Below are 23,771 nucleotides of genomic sequence, written 5' to 3'. Positions count from 1 at the left end.
GAATACACCTAAATATGAGCGCAAACTTAGAACAGCCATATCAACTAAATTTTACGTAATTTTCTCTATTAATTATGTAAGTTCTCTGTTCCAACGCGCTTAAAATTTCCTCCTAGAAGACGGGAACACGTGAACCATACGGTATACCTGCTTCTTAATTATATGTGGTCTCTACAAAATGATAAAAGCTACTGACACAAGCTGCGATAACGGCAGGTGCCTGGGATGCTTCCAGGTTCTTTGTGCACAACCTTCTGCTTAAAACAAAAGTAACTGCTACAAGTCCCCTCTACATTAAAGTTGAGGGTGGCTCTTTGTCACTGCTCACTTTCGTTAGGTCACCGCAGTTCTTGCTGTTCGCACTAAAGCCTGTCGCACACCCTACTCTGTGCGCTTCTCGTTTACAGCATGTCAGTTGTAGTGCAATGTCTTGGCAATATATTAAGCGACGCTTTTCAATGCTTCAGTGCTGTAAATTTCGACACCTTGTACTCAGTGTAGAATTTCAACATTTATTATTTTGCTGAAGCTCGGCAACTTATAGCCTTGGCCATTTTTCAAAGCTGAAGCTACTTTTCCCGCTGAACACATTACTTTCACATAAGTAAGTTTCATGTGCCCTATATTCAGCCGTATTGCTTAAAACTTAGTTATGTTTTTTCTTGCTTATTTGAATAAGCCTAGCTTCTTGTGTTCCTTTAGTCAAATGACGTTGTTGACAACGTAACACTGCTGCATGATGACCGAAATTGGTATAGGATGCATAATAAAACAATAAGCATTTTCAAAGATGCACGTCATTGCTTTCCGTGTGATTTTGTGAGAGCAGTCCTCACTCTCTGTGAATCTATTCGTCGAAGCACCACTGCATACCATTCATAGAAAAATAGCACCATTGAAAAAATGTTATTTCGTAGGATTGTGATATTAGCAAAATGAAAAACAAACAAAGGGGAAGAAGAAAAGGGGTGCATGTGAATGTGTTAGTTGGAAGCCTTTCATCTCAATAAACAGTTGTGAGTGTAGCGCCAGTCTTTCTTTCCTCCTTTTTTGTTTCCGTTTATTTCCAACTTTTCTTCTACTGTGATATGTTAAGGCGACACTAGATCCACCAAAAGTTCGTGCTGAAGCCTCAGCGACGATTTTAACTATATTCTGCGCACCACGTTTGCCTTGTATTCTGATCCCTATCACGCGAATGAAGGCCTCTTTCCACTAATTGCTACCTTGTGATGCAGCATCGTAACTCAGAAAAATGATATTCTGCTGGATAGTAAAAAAATGTTCTTTTTCTTATTTGCGATTATCATTTTAGCTACTACTTTTCACTTGGTTTTTACGGAAAAATTTTCGTGCCAAGAACATTGTCATTGCCGACGCTGTGCAGAAAAAGACGCAGTAACATCCCAGGAGTGAGCTCGGGCGCCACAATTCATGCTACTGTACGTTCTATATTGGCGATCAAACATTTAAAACAGGGCGTGCTTAAGCTACTCTGCAGGAGTTTTCACTGTCGATTGCCTGATACATTGGCCAGTTTATTTTCTACAAGAAAGGTTCAAGCCGATACCTTGATGTGAATTTCCGAACTCAGTCAACGTCTATAGGGCAGTATTTTGTAGTCTACAATGACCATCACTGCTGTCTTCATTCATTTCCACAAGCAGCTATTACTCTTCGGGGCCGAAAAGACCGCACAACAAATACCAGCAAGGGCGTAGGCTGTAGAGCCCGTGCTGGATGAGGCAACTCACTAATTTGTTTGCGTAGATGGCTGTCATTTCAGGAGAGGTTCACTACCTTTCGCTTTATGACGCACTTATTCACTTTTCGAGCTTTTATAATCGTTTATAAGAGCTCAAGCTTGTTATCTATCTCCAGACAACTAATTGTTAAAACAGCCCCCTAAGGCGACCTAAAAAAAAACACGGCTTGCATACGGTCTTTGAGGAAAGCGTACAAGGTCCGGCGATGCTGCGTGTGCAAGAAATATCCATTGGCTCATAGCTGAATTTTGTCTGAAGCTTTCTGATAAGCACTGTGAAGAACAAATGTGGTTTTATTTCTACAAATCAACGAAACGTGAACATAACAATGGAAAAACCTGCCAATAACGTGAAAAATTTGCTTCGATGAAGTACTGTTTCGCTTCAAAAGTAAAACATTAGTGTCTATAGCATCTTATGCACTGGTAAAGTTATCGACAATCTTGATCGTCAATAAATATTCTTTTTTGCAACCTTTTACACTTGTACAATAGGACTCGTCCATCATTTAGGTTAGGCTCATTAGAAAACCATAAAATACCCGACTATAATGAACGACACAAGTCGACAAAACATCATAATGAATAAATTGAGGCTACTGACAATACACTGTAGCTTTCCAGTGAAAAGCATATGAGGTATTGCTATTTTTCTTGTTGGTATTCCCCGCTACAGGCTATTTATCTGTTATGGAGGTGTCTCTAAAAGCAAAGCCAGTCCGAACGCTTTTCAGCAGTTACTGTAAAAACAAACCAGAAGCAGCGAGGCATTGAAGTCACAGTGTTCACGTGCGATTGCAATAAGTGAAACAAAAGAGCATTGCTGCGCTTCCCCGTTATCTATCGACTGAGGCTCTGTCTCTGCGCAACCAGGAAACATCACGCGTCAGGCTGCCGTTTGGCTTCCCAGTCTTCATGTGTGCTCGCCATTTTTATCAACCTATTTTTCCCGAGCTCCCTCAGTGCCCAAACGACGTTAGGCGTATGGCCTCTCCCCGACACAACGACCTCGACTTTCCTGTTTTATCTGTGCGGTGATGCCCGTAGGCTGGTGTCATACTTTCGCTGTCATGCTTCGTTTCCCACGCTCGTACGTCAGTGTTGACTCAGCAACGGAATTGTGCCATCTCTCCGACAACGTTGGGAATAGTAGTGCGTACTTGAAACAAAAAGACAAAAATACAAGTGTACGCAGAGAGATTGAGTAGAATTGACGCTGAGATCTATAACTATCATCGGCCGTAGCAAACAAGCCGTCCGTGTTATAAGAAAAAATACAGCTAATGTATGTTTCTTCCACGTGGTATTGGGTCCCGCATGTCTGATATTCGGATATACACTGTATGCCTGAAAAAGTATACACCATTAAAAGATGTTCCTCAGGATAGAATATGAGTGTTGTGAGCGTCAAGACAGCCGCGGTAATGTAGCGAATGTTGTCGGTAGATCGAAGATCGCGCACATGGTGTACACTGCTTGTGATGTAAATACGCTGCCGTTGCAAACTGCCGTTATCGCACCAAGTTTGTTCAAGCGTTTTATAGCATTTGATGGGGTGGTTCTAAGAAGCGAATCTATAAGATATGATGAAGGCCCGTGCCACGCTTCATGGGCAGCTTTTGTTCATGTTGTAATAAAGACGACCTACCGGTGGCCTGCTTTTGCGTATGAGTGCTTTGTGTGTCGCCAATAAAAAAGCAAGCTATTTGTTCTAAAGATGGTTCCCTCTTTGCAAAGGTGACCCGCTCTTCCAGAATCACAAGGTCCTCTCGCAATATCGTCACTGAAACGAGCGCAAAACGAATGAAGCCTCCCACATCAAGAATAAAGAGAACATGTGCGTCAGTTAGCCTTCACTTGCCCTTTTGAAAAAAGAGGTAATGTTTTTGAGCTGCAACTTGGGAAATTTCAGATCTTGGCAGATTCATCGTGCCTGTCATTTTACTGCGCACGTGATGGCTGTAATTATGTTTGTTTTTCAGCTATATATTTTCCAGTGTAATATATTTCCTCACATTTGTTCGTAAGCACTTGTGTTGTGTATTCATCATTTCTTCACCCCATTTTTGCACTGTTTCCCTTTCAGTACCATGCACTTGCATTTCCGATGGAGGCGGAAATGTTGTAGGCCCGTGTAATCAGATTTGGGTGCACGTTAAAGAAACCCAGGTGGTCGAAATTTCCGGAGCCCTCCACTACGGCGTCTCTCATAATCAAATGGTGGTTTTGGGACGTTAAACCCCACAAATCAATCAGTACCATGCACTCACTGCCCTTTCAAGACACCCTACTGCAAAAATAAATAATCCTGTTCCTTGAGAAAGCTGTGGAATGGAACCGCAGCATTGACGTATTCTTGAAAATGATGGTTCATGTCAGTTAGGTTTTGCGTGCACCTTTTCTATCTAGTAGATACAGATGGCCATTGTTCTACTTCGAAAAATATAAGAGATGTACATTGCAATAACTTCCGTTATTCAGTCATGTGAATATTTGATTTTCGTTGTCACGTGAGACTCTGGCGCATGGTTTCATGCCCTATTTCATAGATTTTGTTCCGTAATGACTGACGTTTAAGAAAGCAACATTCCTGAACCACAACAAATAATTTCATAATGATCAGTTAGAAAAGAAAGACATAAATAGCGGACTTTTTGAAAAGTACATACCCTCTTCTTTTTTATTTTCAGCTCCTAAGACATGGAAAAGAAGTAGCGTTGTGCACCTTACCTCGTAAGATATGAAATAAAGTAGCCTTATGCACCAGTCTTTCCACTTCAGGCATCGTTTCTTGAAGCCTACCGGCTTGTTCTGCTCTTATGGTGCGTATACACAAGTTCTTAACCTGTAGACCGGCTGTTGAAAACGACCTATTGATGGCCGCCGTAGCATTGCGGAATAAAAGGAGGTTTCGGATGAGCCCTATAAGTTGCGCCGGATATAAATGGCCTTGTATATTATCCCGAGTGCATACACAAATGAGTAATACTTATAGCGGAAAGTACACAGCTCTACAATTGACTACTATGGTCTAAGGCCAAGTTTCCGGCTCTGTTTATAGGCAGGCCTACGTGGAAAGTAACTAAAGGAATCAGTTTTTCTTTTTTGATCGAATTGTTGACAAAACTTCCTTTGATGGATTTTATATTTGTTGGGTTACAGCGCTCTACCATACTTTCAGTTTTGAAGTAAATGCCGGTAAGCATTCTTTTGTCCTTATCATCACACAACATACTTCAGTTGTTTACCCTGAAGCTTCTCCTCTGTTTGAGCTCTCTCAGTGAGAACTGATTGACGTGAGTGATCACTGAGTCTGCGTACTCATACTGTAGCGCCTCTAATTTTATCACCAGAAACTCACACTAGGCAGTAATAGAAGAAAACACCATTTTGTAAACCTTGAATGAGTGAAAAGTTTCTTGGTGAAATAGACGAAGAATGGCTGCTTTGGCAAGTTCGTTATTTCAATGCCAAAAGGGTTTGCGCCGCAAGCACGAAAGTGCTGGAAGTAAAGCGTACGGAAGGCAAAGAACGGAAGGCAAAGAGGGACAACATGTCCTTTACTATCCTGTGTGCGTTGTTCCTTTTTGCCTTCCGTCCTTCACCATCCGTATACGCTTTACTTCCAACACTTTCGGGTTTGCAGTGCAATCACTTGTAGCATGAAATAGAGGAGGCTATAACTGTTCACCGAAATATTCTTCGCCGCAGCCTACAAAACAACTTTCCTAGTTGCAAGCTAGATAGAGCACTCGGATGGTGTGTGGGAAAGTTGCATCCACACTATACATGCGTTCAGGGGCCTCAGGAGGTCAGATTTGGGTGCACGTTAAAGAACCCTAGGTGGTAGAAATTTCCGGAGCTCTCCACTACGGCGTCTCTCATAATCATATGATTGTTTTGGGACGTTAAACCCTACAAATCAATCAAGGCCTCAGGAGGTAAATGCTTCATCAGTGTAAGACAGCATCTCTCTCAAAAAGAAGAAAGAGATATATAAGTTACTCTAAAAGTCAAGTGCAAGGTGCTTGTCGAGCTGGCTAACTTGAAAAAGACACAAAAAACAGAACAGCAAGATATTAAAGAATAACGAAGTGAAGGTCTGTCATTTAGATGTGACATGGCTTTCACTTGTCGCATAAGTTCAAGGTTTGTCTTTTGTTGTGGGTATTTCTTCCAGTTCGATAATAGGTCCAGAATATCTACGTATGATCTTGCCTGCATAGACAAACGCTCAAAAAAATGCTTAGATATTACCTCATTTTCAGCAACAACTTTTACATGCAGCAATGACTGCACAATTCAACCACGTACAGTGGAATATAGTTAATACGCTTCCGTACAACACGTTTCTCAGTCTCGTACGTTTTTGTTTTACATATAGGTCGAGATCCCTCGTAAACAGTCTGTTTTCACGTTGTAAATGGAACCAAATGTTTCCACAAGGGTGAATAACACGACTGGAAAATGAGACCATGACCAATATATCTAAAAATGAAAGTTAGTTATTCAGTTTATACGCTCTAAACATATCAAAAAGATTCTACTGTACTCATGTGACGAAATACATTTAGGCTTGTTCCGCACAAGACCATTTTCTTGGGATAACACATTGCGCAACGAAGCACATGCTGATTTCTGGTGGAACACAACAAAAAGGTCATCAAACTGAGTAAGTACTAGTCACTGTGGCATTGTTGCACAGTGAATGGCTGTGACACAGAATCAACCTTCTTGTCGCAAAGAAAGGTCAGCAGAAACAAAATACAAAGCTGCTTACTAGAGGGACCTACTTTGAAGAATTTCGTCTGGGAGACCGTTTATTTTATCATTCGACCCTCGACAGTGTCTCCCCAACAACTGTATTGTTTTGCTGTGTTGCAGTTTATATGGCCAGCGTAGATTGAACTGTTGAGCCTTCTTTGCATGCTCTGATCCCGGTAACCACTGCATCACCTTCAGGTGTCAAAACTGTGCCTCTATGGTGTAAGCAGTCAGTATTGGTGGCAGCCTCGTTTAAACCATCACAGCAATAAGCAGGCGATGCCTGGAAGTAAGCGCCAATGTAACATGGCAGGTGGCAGGCGGACGCTTTCGGGCTTGATCATAGGCAGCGCGGCATTCCTGCGAAAGCGTGCTAGCTCCTAGCTCGGCAAGTTGCATATATGCCCCTCATGGTCCCACATTAGAAGGTTCTCAGGCTTTTAACTCGATGTGCATGAAACCAAGCTGCACACAAATTTTGTCTACAATACCACACGTACAATACAATTCTCTACTACCAAATGCACAATACAATTCAAGCCAGCCATGAAAAATTCACCACATTCAGGTGAGCTTTGTTTTCTCAAAAGGAAAAAAACGCTGTCCTTGACATTTGCCATGCTAGCCACAGCGTCAGGTAGCCTGCATCGGTAGTCATAGTGGCTACATGTTTTAGACTTGACGAGTAAGCCAATAGCTGCCCCCAGTACGAAAACTATAGAAATGACTCATACGGTCGAGGCATGGTTTGAACAAAGCGGTTATTTTACCTCTTGCGGGCTTCCTAGATCAGCGTCGCTGAGAGTTGAGCGCGATGGGAGATTCGTGCATTATGGTCCTTTTCTAAAAAAATGAATTATTGCAGCTGCATTTGATGTCTTGACAAAAAAGAAAAAAAAAACAGGCTGCTCTAATTACTTTTTTCACTTTTTATCATTGTCGCCTCATGATTTATATTCTGTTCTTAACCCATTCTTCAGCAGCATCGCGTGTAGTGCTTCTGTAAGTACAAATAAAAGTAATAAATGTTTGGTAGAACGACGCCAATGACATATACGTCTATGATTTCGATAAAGAGTGGGAATGCTATTTTTAGCCGTGGAAAATGTGAAAGAGTGTATAGCTATCTATTTAGCTACCTAACACTTTGGGTTCTCCTGGCCATTTCATTAATTACACGTATTGTAAGATTGGTGTGACATATAATGGCTGTGTCACAAAAGTAAATGACAGGTCGTAGTATAAAAATAATAATATGTGTCTAAGAGAAGGCGCGAATAAAGTATTCACTTTCATGGTCCGGAATTTTCACGACGATTTTGTTCTCGGGAGATATGACAAAATTTTTACAGTCAGAAACGACTCTATGACTAACATAATTAACAGGTCCTAACATGCAATTCAGAACTTGCATGTCATGGACAAAACGAATTACATGACGTGGTCTCGAGGTGTACGCGGTCATTTAAGCACATTCATATGCACCAAAATTGGTTTGAGGAGACAGTTCTGTATGACGAAGATAAATGACAACTGGTATTGTGAAAATCACGGCTAGCATGCCATGAGCGACATGGCTTATATGAGATGTTAATGGTGCACTCATGACTGTTTTGCTAGCTTGGTACGTACCAAAGTTGGCATTGCGTGACGTGACAATATTAAAAATAAATGACATGTGCCAACACAAAAGCCTAGTAAACCTGAATCTGACACCATAAAATGACGAAAAAGAGAAGAAATTACTTTAGAACATGATTTACCCGAAATTATATTAGTGTGCTCATGGCCAGTTCGCTGGCTCATTCGACATCAATATAGGTATAGGGTGACGTGACAGCATTGAGGACGTAAATTACAGGCATTAACAAGAAACTAATTATATGAAGGTCAATTAGAACGCCGTTTAACTAGCACGCTCATAGTGCGCTCGTGGCCATTTTCCTAGATTTATATACACAAAACTTTGTATTACTGAGCGGGACTGCATTGCTATCGTAACTGACAGGAGTTAAAATCAAAATTAAAGTAATGTATTATAAGACATGATGAAGTTGCCACGCTCATGCCATGCACCCGTCCGCTTCATTTCCTAGATGTATACAGCACCAAATGGGTGCGTTACGAACATAAACCACATCTCATGCAATGCATATACAATAATACACCTTTCAATAGCCTATGATATACCCCTTTGTACATGCGTGCATGCACGAGGAACATGGAATCGATATATAAACAACTGAACGTCACGACATCAATGAATTCATTTTCCTTAGCAACCAACACAACGATGTATGCAGTTCTTTGATGGCTGCATCGCACTACGTCTATTCCGATTCTGCGTGTAGTATGCCAATTTTTTATAATAATTCCTTTATTGAACATGGAGGAATCGAAAAGAACTATCAGAGAACGTCAAGCGAGAATATCGAAGCCTAATCATAAAATCATTAGGAAAAAAAGATATCGTGGTCAGGTGATAGGTAAGCACTATCATTTGATCCGCTCACTTCGGTTGAGCCTACTGGAAGGCCTGATCCTTCCCAAAAGACACCACTCACTGATCGAGAGGGGCTGCATCAGATGATATCAGCTTGTCGAGCTTAGTGGAGTCACGTGACAGATCTTGTTAGTTTTTTTTTTTCATTCTTCCTCATCATTACTAGGAAATTTATGCTTTGGAACAAAGATGTCTCAGGGAAGACGCCGAGCAACACGGCTAGTCCCACGTAGAGAACGCCAAGCTCGGCCTGATTGAAACTTGAAATGTTTTACGATTGCGCGCGCTATTCGTGTTTACCACTTTAGGAAAAAAGTAACAAACCCTGAATGAATGATATATTAATAGGAGCAGCAGCCACACTAGTAAAACGTCACTGAAAGGATGAGTTTCTAGTTCTAAAGCTACTTCCTGTATTGAAAAATTTTCCTGACACTTTTAACTTTTGTTCAATTGTTTGTGGCGAAGCGTAGCTTCTGTGTTCATTCCTTCCTCTCGTGTCCTTGCTTGTCGCGCTACGAATTTCAACACATCCATTCATTAAAACATTGCGCAAGTGTCGATACTTCTTCCAGTTATTCAATACAAATAGCTCGACATATTCAGATTAAACACGTTTTCTTTTCTGTCCTATACGCGGGTGAAGTTGCGTCATAATCTGGGCTGGGTCCATAAGTTACTTTGAGAAGTCAAGCGGTTTGCTGAAAAAAACAGCGCATGTGTTTGCAGGAACTAGAAAGTTGTTTTCATTGAGTATGGTAAGCAGTGAAGCCAGTTCCGATGAAACCACAAGTGTGCCCTTTTACAGATGGCATAACGACAAGAAGCGCCACTGCCAAAGCTGTATCAACCTTGCCTGAAGGTGAATTCACTAAGCAATCAACTTGCCAGAGTGAACTAGAACTGCGCTGAGATTAAAGATGTTTTCTCTGATTTCGATTTGTTATATGAGAAATACAGTGACCATACTCATCTATATACTGACGCTTCAACTAAAGTGGATGGGTCTGCAGGGTCGGTGATCTTTCCTGCTACAGCGACAACGGTGAAGTTTCGTTTATCCCACCAGACATCATCGACAGCTGCGGAACTTGCTGCTCTACGTAGCGCAATTCAAGTCATTAAACACCAAGAAGCCAAGAAATGGAGCGTGTTCACGGACTCTAAGGCAGCACTACAGTGTTTATATTCGCCTTACGCCGGGGACCTCATGAACAACTTGTGCTGGAAATTAGAGAGCTGCTTCACCACCTCTTCGACGAAGGACACAGAATCACGTTTCAGTGGCTTCCAAGTCACTGCGGCATATTGGGCAACGAACATTCCGATGCAGCTGCCCGATCAGCACACGAAGATGGTGAAGAAAAATCTATACCATTTTCAAGAACTGATGCTGCAATGACCATCCGAAAAATCGCTAATGCAGAATTAAACCCTGTGGAACACCGAGTGCTTACGGCACACGCGACTGCGTAGACTGGACACGTCTCGTCGACTCCAGTCTCCGTCTGGACTCTCCCGACTCGAGACAACGGTGCTTTGCCGACTATGGCTTGGTGTCGCCTTCACCAAAGCTTTCGCCTTTCGAATCGGCATGGAAGACAGTGCTGCTTGCGGTCATTGCGGCAGCGATGAAACTATAGAGCACGTTCTTGGTCACTGCCCTCGTTACAGCGTGCAAAGACGGCAACTAGCTGCTGCGTTAGCTCGCCTTGACGACAGACCTTTGTCTGAACAATCAGTGCTGGAAAGACGACATGATTTGTGTGCTCAAAGAAAATCAGTGAAGGCCTTACTGAACTTTTTGTGTGGCAGCGGCCTATTGTATAGACTGTAGCACCCCAGCTCCCCCCCTCCTTTTTTTTCTCACGCGCGTCTATTTCCCTCTTCGCTTTCTTTCGAATCTTTCTTCCCCATTCCCCCTTCCCCTAGTGCAGGGTAGCGAACCGGATGCCCCATTTTCTGGTTAACCTCCCTGCCTTTCCCTCATTTTATTCTCTCTCTCTCTCTCTGATTTCGATGCTATTGTGCGTCGCTGGTGCTTGCACAACGAAATTGGTAGTTGGTGTTCAATAAATAAGGTCCACGTCATTAAGTCGTACTGAGGAAGGAAACAAACCCAGATTGGCCCGAAATGTGCAGCAGCATGCGACAGGCTTGATATATTTGTATTCCCAAGCATACTGTGGAGCGAGAACAAGAACAGTCTTGTACAAGCAAACAAACAAGCAAAAAAGAAAGAGTACTTCGTAGTCTCCAAGTGAGAACAACTTCTTTGAAATATTCAGTGGTAAAACTAGGCTAAATTCAGAATGATGCAGTTAGAGAACTGAAGAAGTAGGGCCAGGGAGTGAATATGTGTAGATTTCATTTTAGTCAAGGTCAAAAACAGCAAGCGGGAACAGGCGAGGCTCGTGGCGCGGAGGCGAGGTAAGAATTACTGATTCAAAATAACGAGCATGTCTAAAAAAGAGGGCTAGAAAGCGAGGGACAAGCAACAGATTAGGTGGGCACATGACATGTTGTTCGCGGAGATGACGTAACCGCAGCAAGGATAAAACACAGTTAGTTGAGCCATGGTATCAGTGGGTGTAGCTAAGTCGGTAATAAGGATGGAAGTTCGGCTGCCTAAGCGCAACGTGAAAGCTTGTTCATTAGTTTTGTGACGATTCAGGGGGCAATCACCTCGTGTGCTCGGGAGGTCGGCGGCTGCTGTCCTCGTTGATCATCATAGCGTGTTCTGTAGTAGCCAGTCACGCTAGAAAGAATGAATGTTTATTAGTACTGTCAATGACTAAAGTGGGTAAGGCACTTCGTTCATACCTACACTGGCTCGGCTAGCCCAGCCTGGTTCAGCGTTTCTGATTGGCTTCCCAAGGCCTGATCTAAGTTTCACGCCTCCTACGGCCATTGTAATAACGTGTGTACTTTAATGAGCATCTAGCTTGTCGCAAGCTAGATGCTCAGCTTGTCGCAACTAACCTCCCAGTCCTTCCTCATTTATTCCTCCTCCTAGCTTGTCGCAACACGACGCCACGGACAGCTGTATGTAATGTGTGTTACTGTGGGTGAACCTCCGCACCAGGCGCACTAACCTTGATATTTGGAAGGGTGTATTAGAAAGTCCGTGTAGGTTGGAGTGCCTGTTCTTCTGAAAACGACGCCAGTCTGTCGATTGTACTCTATTTAGTGTCGGGTGAGGTAGCACGTGTGTCGCTCCATTCGTTGAGCTTCGAGAATGTCAGCTCGGCCACTTGGACAATAATCGTAGTCAGGCAATATGGTGTCGTCTACAGGCGCGTCCGTCAATCGGTATTTACTTGCGAAGGCGAGTCGGTCGGCCCTTTCATTATTGGGAACACTCTTATGCACCGGGCACCAAACTATGCCATGGTCTGTTACGATGTGTAAGCCGAAGATTCTTAGAACATTTCGTGGAATTGTGTCATGCATTTATATGCACATGCCATGCAAGTAGACTTGCTGCTTGTTCATTCAATTAGGATGAAGGAGCTTGTACCTCGCTTGTCTGCATATGTGATGGCGAGGTTGATTGCAGTGGGCTCCACTGTTGCATCGCAAGACGTGCGTATTGTCGCTGCTGCCACCACTTTTCCTTTACTGGCCACTGCCGTGTACGTGCGCGACCCACTTGAACTAGTTTCGTAAGGGCAGGCGTGCCGTCATTGCGAAGCTTGTGTGCACGAGCTTGGCGTCCCGCACTGTAGAAAACTGGGTGCACGGGACACGGTATTGGTGCCATGTTGATCTGCGAGCGTATAGACTATTAAGTGCGAAGAATTTCTTAGCGAACTTCTGCAACATTGAGCGTAATTTATCTATCTATCTATCTATCTATCTATCTATCTATCTATCTATCTATCTATCTATCTATCTATCTATCTATCTATCTATCTATCTATCTATCTATCTATCTATCTATCTTTCTATCTATCTATCTAGACGCCTATGACTTTTAGTTCTCCTGGTCGTTTCAATAATGATATCCATACCAAACTTGGTATGGCATAAAATGAATGTATGAAGAACATATTTGACTGGTCATAACATGAAAATCATGACGTATATGTCATGAATGTTTTGAACTACTTTTCACGGTCCTGCAGATGTTGCGGGGATTTCGTTCACATAACATGTTGCAAAACTGGTATGGTATGTCATGATTGCAGAGTGAACACAAGCGACAGACCCTTACATGAAAAACATGAAATGTGTGTCATGTAACAACATTGCTACATGCCACGTTAATGATGCGCTCGCGGCTGTTTTGCTAGCGTCATATATACCACATTTAGTATTAGAGTACGTGAATAGTTGACGAAGGTATGCGACTGGTGAAAACATGATAATCATCAAAGGCTTGTCGTGTAAAAACATGACTACATGCCACGTTTACTATGCGCTGGCGGCCGTTTCACTTATACCAAATTTAGTATTACGTGACGTGAATGGATAACGAAGGTATGTGACTGGTGCAAACATTATAAATATGAGATGCGTGTCATGTAACAACAGGTCTACATGCCACGCTCATGATGCGCTCGCGGTGGTTTCACTAGCTTTCATATGCCAAATTTTGTATTACGGGACGCCAATGGATGACGAAGGTGAGTGACTAGTGCAAAGGTGGTAAATATGAGATGCGTGTCATCAGAGAACATCACTACATGCCACAGTCAAGGCACCAATACATTTGGACGTGACGCGGTGCGCGTGCTCACCGGCGTTCATTTCGCCGCGTCATGCCGGAGTTCCCACACCAGGCACCAGCCCTGCCATATACTCGTAGGTGTGCGCCACGCTGCGTTCTTTGACGCATGCGCGTTTCAGCGCGTCCGGCGTCCCTCCTTCATGAGAAGGGGAAGATACAGTGTTGTCTGGATAACGCATTGGCGCTGAATGCAGTATGTCGCAATTCAGGCCGGTTGCCATCGGACCGCACCGACGTACACAGGTCGCGCCTGGCAGACTATAAAAAGCTCGCGTTTTGCTAACGTAGCGTCGCTGTGCTCAGCGTGCGTGCGCATCAACGCTACATTGGAGTATATTGGGCCCTTCATGATGCGGTCGCGGCCGTTGCGCTAGCTCCACATATAGCAACCTTGGTGTTAGTTGGTGTCAATGGATGACGAAATACATGACTGATGCAAATATGAGAATCCTGACACGCGTGTCATGTAAGAACATGAAAATATACCACACTCATAACGTGCTCGCGGCCGTTTCGCTGGTTCCACATATACGTAATTTGGTATCACGTGACGTGAATTGGTGAATAAGGTGAAAGACGCGTCCAAACGTGATAATCACGAAACAGAAACAAATGTACGGCATAATTTACCTTAACCTCGTAACGTTGTGCTGATTTAAAGTGACATATTAACATATCTCATTTGTGCTTCGCATATCACCTATTCCCACTGTACGTGGGACCTGCCAATTTTATTTTTACTTAAGACATGTGGGTGCCGTCATTTCGGGTTGTTATGTCTGTCTATCTGTCTTTCTGTTTGTTCGTCCATCTGTCTGTCCGTGTGTCTGCCTGTGTGTCCCCCCATCTGTCCATTTGTATGCCCATAGGGCCATCCGTTCAACCTTCTGCCTGTCCCTCCGTCCATCCACCCCTGCTGAGTGAGCCAACGGAGTTAGATGTCACGTACGAGCTAGGAGGGAAACAATCTAGGCTTTAGGCGCTTCGCCATTGAAAAATGGCGCCCCACTTTTCCACGGGGAGAGCTTGACTAAATGCGTCTCAGAGCGGTGAAGTATCGCGAGAATTTTGCGTAATTCGGTATAGTTTGCGAATGCCCAATTGTTATTCTGTTTTTATTATTTCGATTGATTGAATGTAGAATAAGCATTGCCTTCAAGGTCAAGTAAAAGCTAAGGCGACTATGACTGAATTTATAACGCACAATTTAGTGCCTATATATACGGCGTGGCCAGTGAGCGGTTGTGCAGCACGAGCAGTCGCTTTTTTTAATAGCAGAGAGAGAGAAGGGGGAGGGGAGTTGAGGAAAGTAAAAGACGCAACTTCTGCAGCCCTAATTCGGAGCACGGCGCAGCACCAGTAGGTTTGGAGTGAGGGTATTGAAGATGTGGAGAAGAAGGAGGATTAAAAGAAAGGATGTCTATGACCGAGAACAGTGGCGTGTGGCTTCCATAGCCATTTGTTCAGTCTATTATCCCCAAGGAAGCGATGGATCGCCTTGAAGACCTGGGTTTGGTGCCGTGCAGGGAAGACGAGGTCCCTCTGTGTAGCTGCAAACGTACCATGGTGACAAAGTGCGGTGAGCAAGACGTCTCGTTGTGTGCGAAGCGCAGGGCAAACACACATGTGCTAGATGGTTTCATCTGCCCCTCATGCAGTGGACGGGGCTCTGCCAAGCCGACCACTCCGGGCAGCCGGCCAGGAGCAGCCGATACGTATGCGAAGTAGAGACCTCTCCCTCTTGATGGTACTCTAGTCAGGAAGCCAGATTAGTGGTTCCATCATGTCTACACAACCGTCATGCTGCAGATGCTGCCTGCCTCGACCATGTGAGGCGAGAAAATGGGAGGGAAGTGCCTGTTTTGCGGGTGCCTTCCTGGGCCAAGACGAGTCGCGAGCATGCACGTTTCTCCATGATACTCGAGCTTGCTGCACGAGACGCTAGACGCAATCATGCCTAGCACAGTGGGGGTGTGGGAATGGTGTTGCCGCTGACGCCGAAGCATGTTATTGTGCGACTGAGAAAACCACCGCATTTTTATTACATGAAACCTGGAGAACAAAACCAAAGAGGTTTAAAAAACTACACAGAGCGGAAGCTGCCGCAATGCTTGCCAGCAAAAGAGAAGCCAGCTATGCCATATTTAATTCACTTCTAAAAGTCACAACACCATCACTGTGTATTTACACACTGAACGGAAAGGCCTGTTTTACATTTGTCCATTGTACAGTGCCCTTTACATTCCATTGCCCTGTTATCCCTGCAAAATTTCTAATATCACCGGCCCAATTCCCTCACTTGCGCCTATACCTTCTTTTGAAATCCAGTTTGTTGCAATCAATATTGGCATTGTCTTTCTCTACATGTTGTTCACGCTACGTGCTTGTGCTTCATTTCGACTATAACTTTAACAGAACTTTCTTGCCTGACCCCCACTGCTTGCGTCTCGTTTTCTATGCACATTGTATTCTATAGACTCCTGGCACTTCAATTATTTAAAGCACGTGTACACAAGGTAAGCATGTAAAGTAGGGACGAATTAGGATGCATGCACATTACGAAAAGGTCACAAATGCAGAAGCACAGTGGAATGAAGCACCGACAATTTCGATTAATTTTCTCACATTAAAGTGACTTTCGCAAGTCTGTTCAAGCATGAAAGGAAAAAAGAGTGCAGACTTGTTGACTGCTATCTCTACGAATACGAAAATTGACATAACGCAGCAGGCATGGAAGTAAGTCGTTATATTTCCAGTGCTTGCTTTGTAATAGCATAGACAACTCATGCGTGCACAAAAAACTAGTGGAAAAGATCATATTTTTCATATATAATTATATAAAAAAGATTGTAATGAGGCAGTGCGAGGAGGTGAAAACTCGTTAGCACCATGCAGTTGCCATGCTACTATTATATAATGGTGCAGGATGATCACCATTGTGAGAGCCTTTCGCCTTTACTGAGACAGAATATACTCGGAGGGGGAAATTTCAAGTCATATGTTCCAGCCAATAATTATAAGATTTATGGTGAAAAATTCTCTGTGAATGCAATTCTCACATGGAAAGGGGATGGCATTGCGTTTATTAATACTAATGAAAACATGACAATCTTTCATTTAGTTGATCACTGCTTTAAACAGTGAAGCTGGGCGATTGTGAAGTGTATACTGATTGCTTCTAGGTCGAGGTGTTAACTAGATGATGCTAGGTCTTTTCAAAGACGCATATCAGAGCACAGATGTTGCAGTATAACCAGGGAAGATACAGACATGACACTGGTGTCAGGTGGTTCAGCCAAGTTGAAATTTGCGGCCATCAGGTTTATTCCCGAGCTCCTCCCGTTGGCCTAATAAAGCTTGTCTTAGTTAATGGTTACGAATGTATAGAAAGAGAAACTTGTGCTTACCGCCCGTTTATTGTGTTATCAATTTTAAATTAACCAACGGAAAGAATGGGAGACTGCGTATCTTCTGGAACATGTACCTATTTATGAGAAGCATGACAGTTTTTCTACACACGAAACTTTTTATGACCGTCATAGACAACATCACTGTTTAACTTCTGCATGTTTCGACATCCTCTCGACTCGGGAACTCAAGCATACTAGCAAGCAATAGAAAATTCATTTCCATGTCACTTGCTGCCAGGACCATATTATGGAACCTATCTGGCAGAGAGACGAACGAATCATTCGATGCCACGAAGAAAGTCTTTGTAAGCGTAATTATGACTTTGAAGGACACAGAACGTAACGGGAACCATGCGTGTCGTTCAGGGCACCAGAAAGAGGTGTGCAGCCTGACTCCAGAACACAATTATTTTATTAAGTACTCCACACAAAAACATAATCATGTTTGAAGCATTATGAATGTGAACACTAATGTTTAGACCAGTTTTATCTGTTCCCTGATGAAATAAATACATCTACTATATTTTCGTGAGGAAACAAAGTGATTTCCGCGAATAATATTGTAATGTCATGATCTACATTATAAGAGAACAAAGTGTAATAAACCTGCTAATAATATCAATCAGAAATGCTTGGGTTCATCGTCCTCAAATCACGTTGTGACTACAACAGACGTCATATGGGAGAGCCCCGGAAATAACGACCTCCTGGGGTTTCCTAACATCCATTTAAGTCTAAGCACATGGGCTTCAGATATTGTTGCCTCGATCAAAAATGTAGCTACCACCAGATTTCTGGACAATTATGAATGAAAACGAACGAATGCGCACAGCAGGATTGGTTGGATCCCGTTTTGAGACAACGTAGTTTTGCAGACTTCACATTTCAATAATCAAGTATCTCAGCCCATACATCCAGTTTCCCCGCAGTTTCAAAGTCTCGAACGCTTTTGCTCTGGCAGAAGCTTATACTTAAAATTGCTAAAGCGAATACTGCGCGCTATATTATTTTGCTATATCTCACGTAGCTTTTAAACACCTTCTCTTTTTGTCAGCTGTAAAAGCATCTACAAAAAGTAAAAAAAAATTCTATCAGCCTTGGTTCAAGGTGATTTCATCAAAGTTTCGATTACGTAAGACAGGATGATTACTGCCATATTGACCTAAGCATGTTTATAAAATGCTCGCAAATATTTTACCGTCATTGCCGAGAGTCATTCAAATGAGTTGTTGTACGTAGGTAAGCTCCAGGAGTCTCGGTACGCTTATGATTTCATTATTATGTTGAATTGAACGCCCCAAACTCACCATACGATTATGAGAGACGCCGTATTGGAGGGCAACAGAAATTTTGACCACCTGGGGTTCTTTAACGTCCACTCATATCTGAGCGCACGGGCCTACAACACTTCCGCTTCCATCGGAAATGCAGCCAACACAGTCGGGATTCGATCCCACGACCTGCGGGTCAGCAGCCGAGTACCTTAGTCCCTAGACCACCGCGGTGGGACTCCGCTTATGATATATCGTTCTGTATATCGCTGTAATATTTTTCTAAATGTAACATATAAATGACGCATTTCAAAAGCTTGTGGTTGAAGAACAAACGCATTTAACCAGTCATTACATTCCTACATGACTTTGATCATGCCAGTCACATTATGCTGTATGTGAAATAAATTTGTGATAAACCCAAGCCAGCCTCTTGCAGCCTCGCCTTCAAGAGGTCCGTGGTTAGAATCCCGGTGCTGCGCTTTTCCCTACAGGATTAAAGAAACCGCGTAGTAATGAGACTGCACTAGGAGGCCTTGTGTGCGGCCTCACCAGCGATCACCGTAGGTAACGCACTCCCTCACCAGAGAAGGATAGGTTACCCTGGTGCAGTTCTTGGCCACTACCTCTCACGTGCATACATCAAAACTCCCCGTCCTCAGTCTCCAGCGGCTGCGAAGCAACCGACCAGGGGTGCAGTAAGATCTGCAAAGCCGCAGAGAGTGCTAAGAATCTCTGGATCTGGACAGGCCACTATTGGAACCTGAACTTGGAAACGTCTAATGCTAGAATCTTATCTAATGAGGCAAGTCTACCTTTACTATTTGAGAAGCTAGAGGGTAATAAATGAGAAGTAAGAGGCCTCAGTCAGGTTAGGAGGACAGATGAGGACAATACAGTGCTACCGAATGGGCACGTCTTTTGCTATCGGGGCTTGCGTGATACAATAAAAGGGGGGGTAGTGTTCCTTATCCACAGAAACATAGCTGACCACATAGAGGAATACCATAGCATTAATGAAAGAGTGGTAAGTATTGTAAATAAACTCAATAAGAGATACAATATGAAAGTGGTGCAGGCTTACGTGCCTACATCCAGCCATAATGACGCGTCAGTGTAAAGTTTCTAAGAAGACGTTGCATTAGCAATGAGTAAAGTGAAATACAGTATACTAGACTAATGGGAGACTTTAATGCAAAGGTAGGGAAAAATCAGGCTGCAGACCAGGCAGTAGAATGACATGGCCACGGTACTAGAAATACCAGAATGGAGCTACTAGTAAAATTCGCAGAACGTGAATTGCTTCTACCGAAAACAAGGGACCGTAAGGGGAAAATGGGGGGCCCTAGTGGCGAAAATAATCAAAATAGACTTCATACTGAGCGCGCACCCAGGCTTCGTGCAGGATGTGAAAGTGCTTGGCAAGGTACGATGCAGTGACGATAGAATGATGCGGTCTCGAATTCACCTAGACTTGAAGAAGGCACGACGGGAACTGATACGCAGGAAGCCAATGAATGAGCTAGCACTGAGAAAGAACGTAAAAGATTTCAGAGTCACGGTTCAGAACATGTCCTCTGCTCTTATCGAAAAAAAGCAACCTTAGCGTTCACGCAATGAATGATAATTTGACGAGTATCATTACGAAGTGTGCAGTGCAAGTTGGAGGTACCGTAGTTAGATAGGACACTGACTAGGTGTCCAAGAAAACGAATAATCTCATTAGGAAGCGTCAAAGCATGAAAGCCTCTAGTACAACAGGCACAATTGAGATGGTAGAGGTTTCGAAGTTTATTCATAAGCGTAAGGTATCTGATCTAAGAAGGTATGTATTGAAGAGAATTGAACACGCTCTGCAGAGCGGGAAAGCGTCAAGGCAGTGAAAAATAAACCTGGGATAGGCAAAATTTCATGTATGCACTAAGGGATAAGGAAGACAAAATAACTACAAATATGAATATGACAGTTAAAATAACGGAGGCGTTTTACAGAGATCTGTGCAGCAGCTGGGACAACCATGACCTTAATATATATAGTAGCAGTTACCGAGATAACACCCCAGCAGTAGTAATGGAAGAAGTATGAAAAGCCTTGGAGAGCATGCAAACAGGCAAAGCTGCTGAGAAGGATCAGGTAACACCAGATATGCTGACAGATGAAGGGCAGAATGTGTTGGAAAAACTAGTCACCCTGTTTACGAGGTGTCTCCTGACAAGGAGAGTACCATAATCTCGGAAGATTGCTAACATCATCTTAATACATAAGGAAGGAGATGACGAGGAGATGAAAAATTACAGGCCGATCAGCTTGCTCTCCATAGTATACAAGCTATGTATAAAGGTAATTGCTAACCGAATTAAGACAACACTGAAACTCAATCAACCAAAAGAACAAGCAGGATTTCGAACATGCTACTCAACAATCGAACAGATTCATACTACCAATCAAATAGAAAAATGCTCAGAAAATAGAAAACCACTACACATACCTTTTATAGATAACGAGAAGGCGTTTGATTCAGCAGAAATATCAGCAGTCATGCAGACACTGCGGAATCAGCGTCGACGAAGCATATACAGACATCCTGGAACAAATCTACAGGAGATCAACTGCTACCACAATGCTTCACAAAGAAAGCAACAGAATACCAATCAAGAAGGGTGTAAGACTGGGGGATACAATCTCCCCAATGCTATTTACACAGGAGGTTTTCAGTGGCCTAGAATGGGTACAGTTAGGGATAAGAGTTTATGGAGAGTAGCTTAGTAACTTGCGCTTCGCCGATAACATTGCATTGGTCAGTCACTCAAGGGACGAATGGTAACTCACGATTGGCCACCTCGGAAGAGAGCAGCGCTTCGAGATAGTAATAGTGCACTTGAAGTTGTAAAAGACTGTCTTTTTAAGGCAGGTAATAACCGTGGAGTCAAACCACCAGATTGAAGCAACTAGAGGGATAAGAATAGGGCTGAGCACATTTGGCAAGCACTCTCAAATCAGGACCGCTCCATTGCCACTATCTCTCAAGAGGAAGGTATATAACAGCTGCATCTTGCCGGTACATAGCCACAAAGGAGAAACCTGCAAGCTTACAGAGAGGGTTCAGCTTAAATTGAGGATGACGCAAGGCACATTGGGAAGAAAAGTGGTAGGTGTAACCTTAAGGAGCAAGAACATAGCAGAGTGGACCAGGTCACAAACCACAGTAAAGGATATCATAGTTGAAATCAAGAAGAGGAAAAGGACAAGGGCCGGGCATGCAGCGCGTAGACAGGATAACTGCTGGTCGTTAAGGGTAACTAACTTGATTCCCAGAGGAGGCAAGCAGCTTAGGGGAAGACAAAAGGTTAGGTCGGCAGAAGAGAATAAGAAGTTTGTGGGCATAAATTGACAGCAGCAAGCACAGGGTCCCGTTTACTGGCGCAACATTGGAGAGGCATTTTTTTCTGCAGTGTACGTAGTCAGGCTGATGATGATGATGTTGATGATGATGATGATTGAAACCCAAGCAAACATGTGTCGAACCTCGTTTAGAAGCACGAACATGTAACCAATACTTGTGAAAAGCTTCAGCGCAGCGTCCGGTTGACGCCACTGCTTTACACCGGGGTCGCACATTTCAGATTGCAATAGGTAACTATTTGTTCTGAGTGCTTGGGTGGTGAAGTTGTTAATATTCTTTCCTAACATGTCTACTCGTCACTAACCTGATGGCTCTCATTCATAAACAGCGTTCAAAACATGGTATGACAGTTTATTTTCTGAAAATTTGCCACATTGAGCCCAGTTGCTTCTGTTTAGGTTGTGTTTGGAAACTGCGCAAAGCAGACTAGTGGCAGGCACCTTTAACTCCACAGTTACAACATTTCGGATCTGCGGTGTTGTGGCAGTTATATGACGAGTCAATATTAGTCATTCATGCCATTTATGTACATGGAAAAAATGTAATGAAAAATGATACTGCGAGTACATTCACATGCTTGAATTGTGCACGATAGAAAAGGTGTACTCACCAATAATGCGCTTCAAAGCAGTCTTTGTAATGAGATCACCTGTAAAGTGATAACTGCTGATAAAGTTCATTTGTTTCCACATCTAATTGTGATGAACAGCGTTGGGAAATCCCTTTATTGCGAAAAGACTTAGTCAGAGCCAGATGACATCATTGTGACGCACACTCCTTGTTCTTCATGCGCTGATAGCAATTAGGCGGGGTGTGAAGGACTGCACGTGGCTCTGCTGCTCCAATGAGCCCGTGTCTTTTAAGCAGCGTGAGCAAGGGAAGTGTTACTCAACAGAGCTTCAAATTAACGCGAAAAGAACGCAGATATTGGGTAAGAAAGTGGCTGGACCTGGCTTCATTGTCAATATTGCTGCCAGAGATTACGAAAAAACATATGTGAAATCTGTGAGAGGCTGGGCGGTGAGCTATATATACTGCGTAGAGAGAGACGCTCAGGCGGTACAATTGCTGGCCGTGTCTTCCAGACCAGCCGTGTAATGTCGTGCCACCGCTAACATAAAAATAAATGAAAAATGTTTTTTCAGAGTACCTAATACAATTGGGAAAATAACAAATGTCCACCGTGGTTGCATAGCTGATGTTCTTGCATTATAATGCTTTGGGGCGCGTACTCAATACCCGATCATATTGGAGGAATTCCGATGGGGGCGAAATATAGGTTCGAGTGCGTGAAATACCCGTTAGGTAGTCGAAACTAGTCACGAGCCGCGCTCCTTTAAGGTGCTGAAGGTAGCTGAAGCTAGTGAAGGTAGCGGGTTCGATTCTTGCAGCGGCAGTCACATTTCGGTGAAGGCTATTTGCTAAGAGGCCTGTTTGTGGTGCGACGTCAATGCCAGTGAAGGAACACCAGATGATTACAAATTCCGGAACTTTCGACTGCGGCGTAAATCATACCTATATCATCATTTTGGAACGGTAATTAAGTCCCATATTCCATTACTGTTTCCACTCTTCGTGTTAAATTCAAGCGCTGTGTGTAGACTGCGCAATGGTGTGCCTTATCATTGTTTTAATTTCATTTCCTTTTAGTGTTCGATGCTGTAATGACACATAGAAAATTAACGTGTGCAGTGTAGTACAAAGCGTGGAAGCTTGGGCAAGTTGGTAGGACATAACTGAATGCAGGAAAAGCACAACCTAGAAGTAGTTACTGCGTAACAATGGAAGCGAAAAAACAAGGACAGAGAAGAGCGCTGACTTTCAACAAAGATTTATTATCGGAGTGATGTACATATATAGGCAAAAAATGAGAAAAATGGGCATGCGTAGAAGGGTGCAGGAACAACTACTGCGATACAATGT

This window comes from Rhipicephalus microplus, chromosome 2, assembly GCF_043290135.1.
Source record: "Rhipicephalus microplus isolate Deutch F79 chromosome 2, USDA_Rmic, whole genome shotgun sequence".
Lineage (NCBI taxonomy): Eukaryota > Metazoa > Arthropoda > Arachnida > Ixodida > Ixodidae > Rhipicephalus > Rhipicephalus microplus.
The sequence above is the reverse complement of the archived record's forward strand: the minus strand, read 5'-3'. Positions refer to the sequence as shown.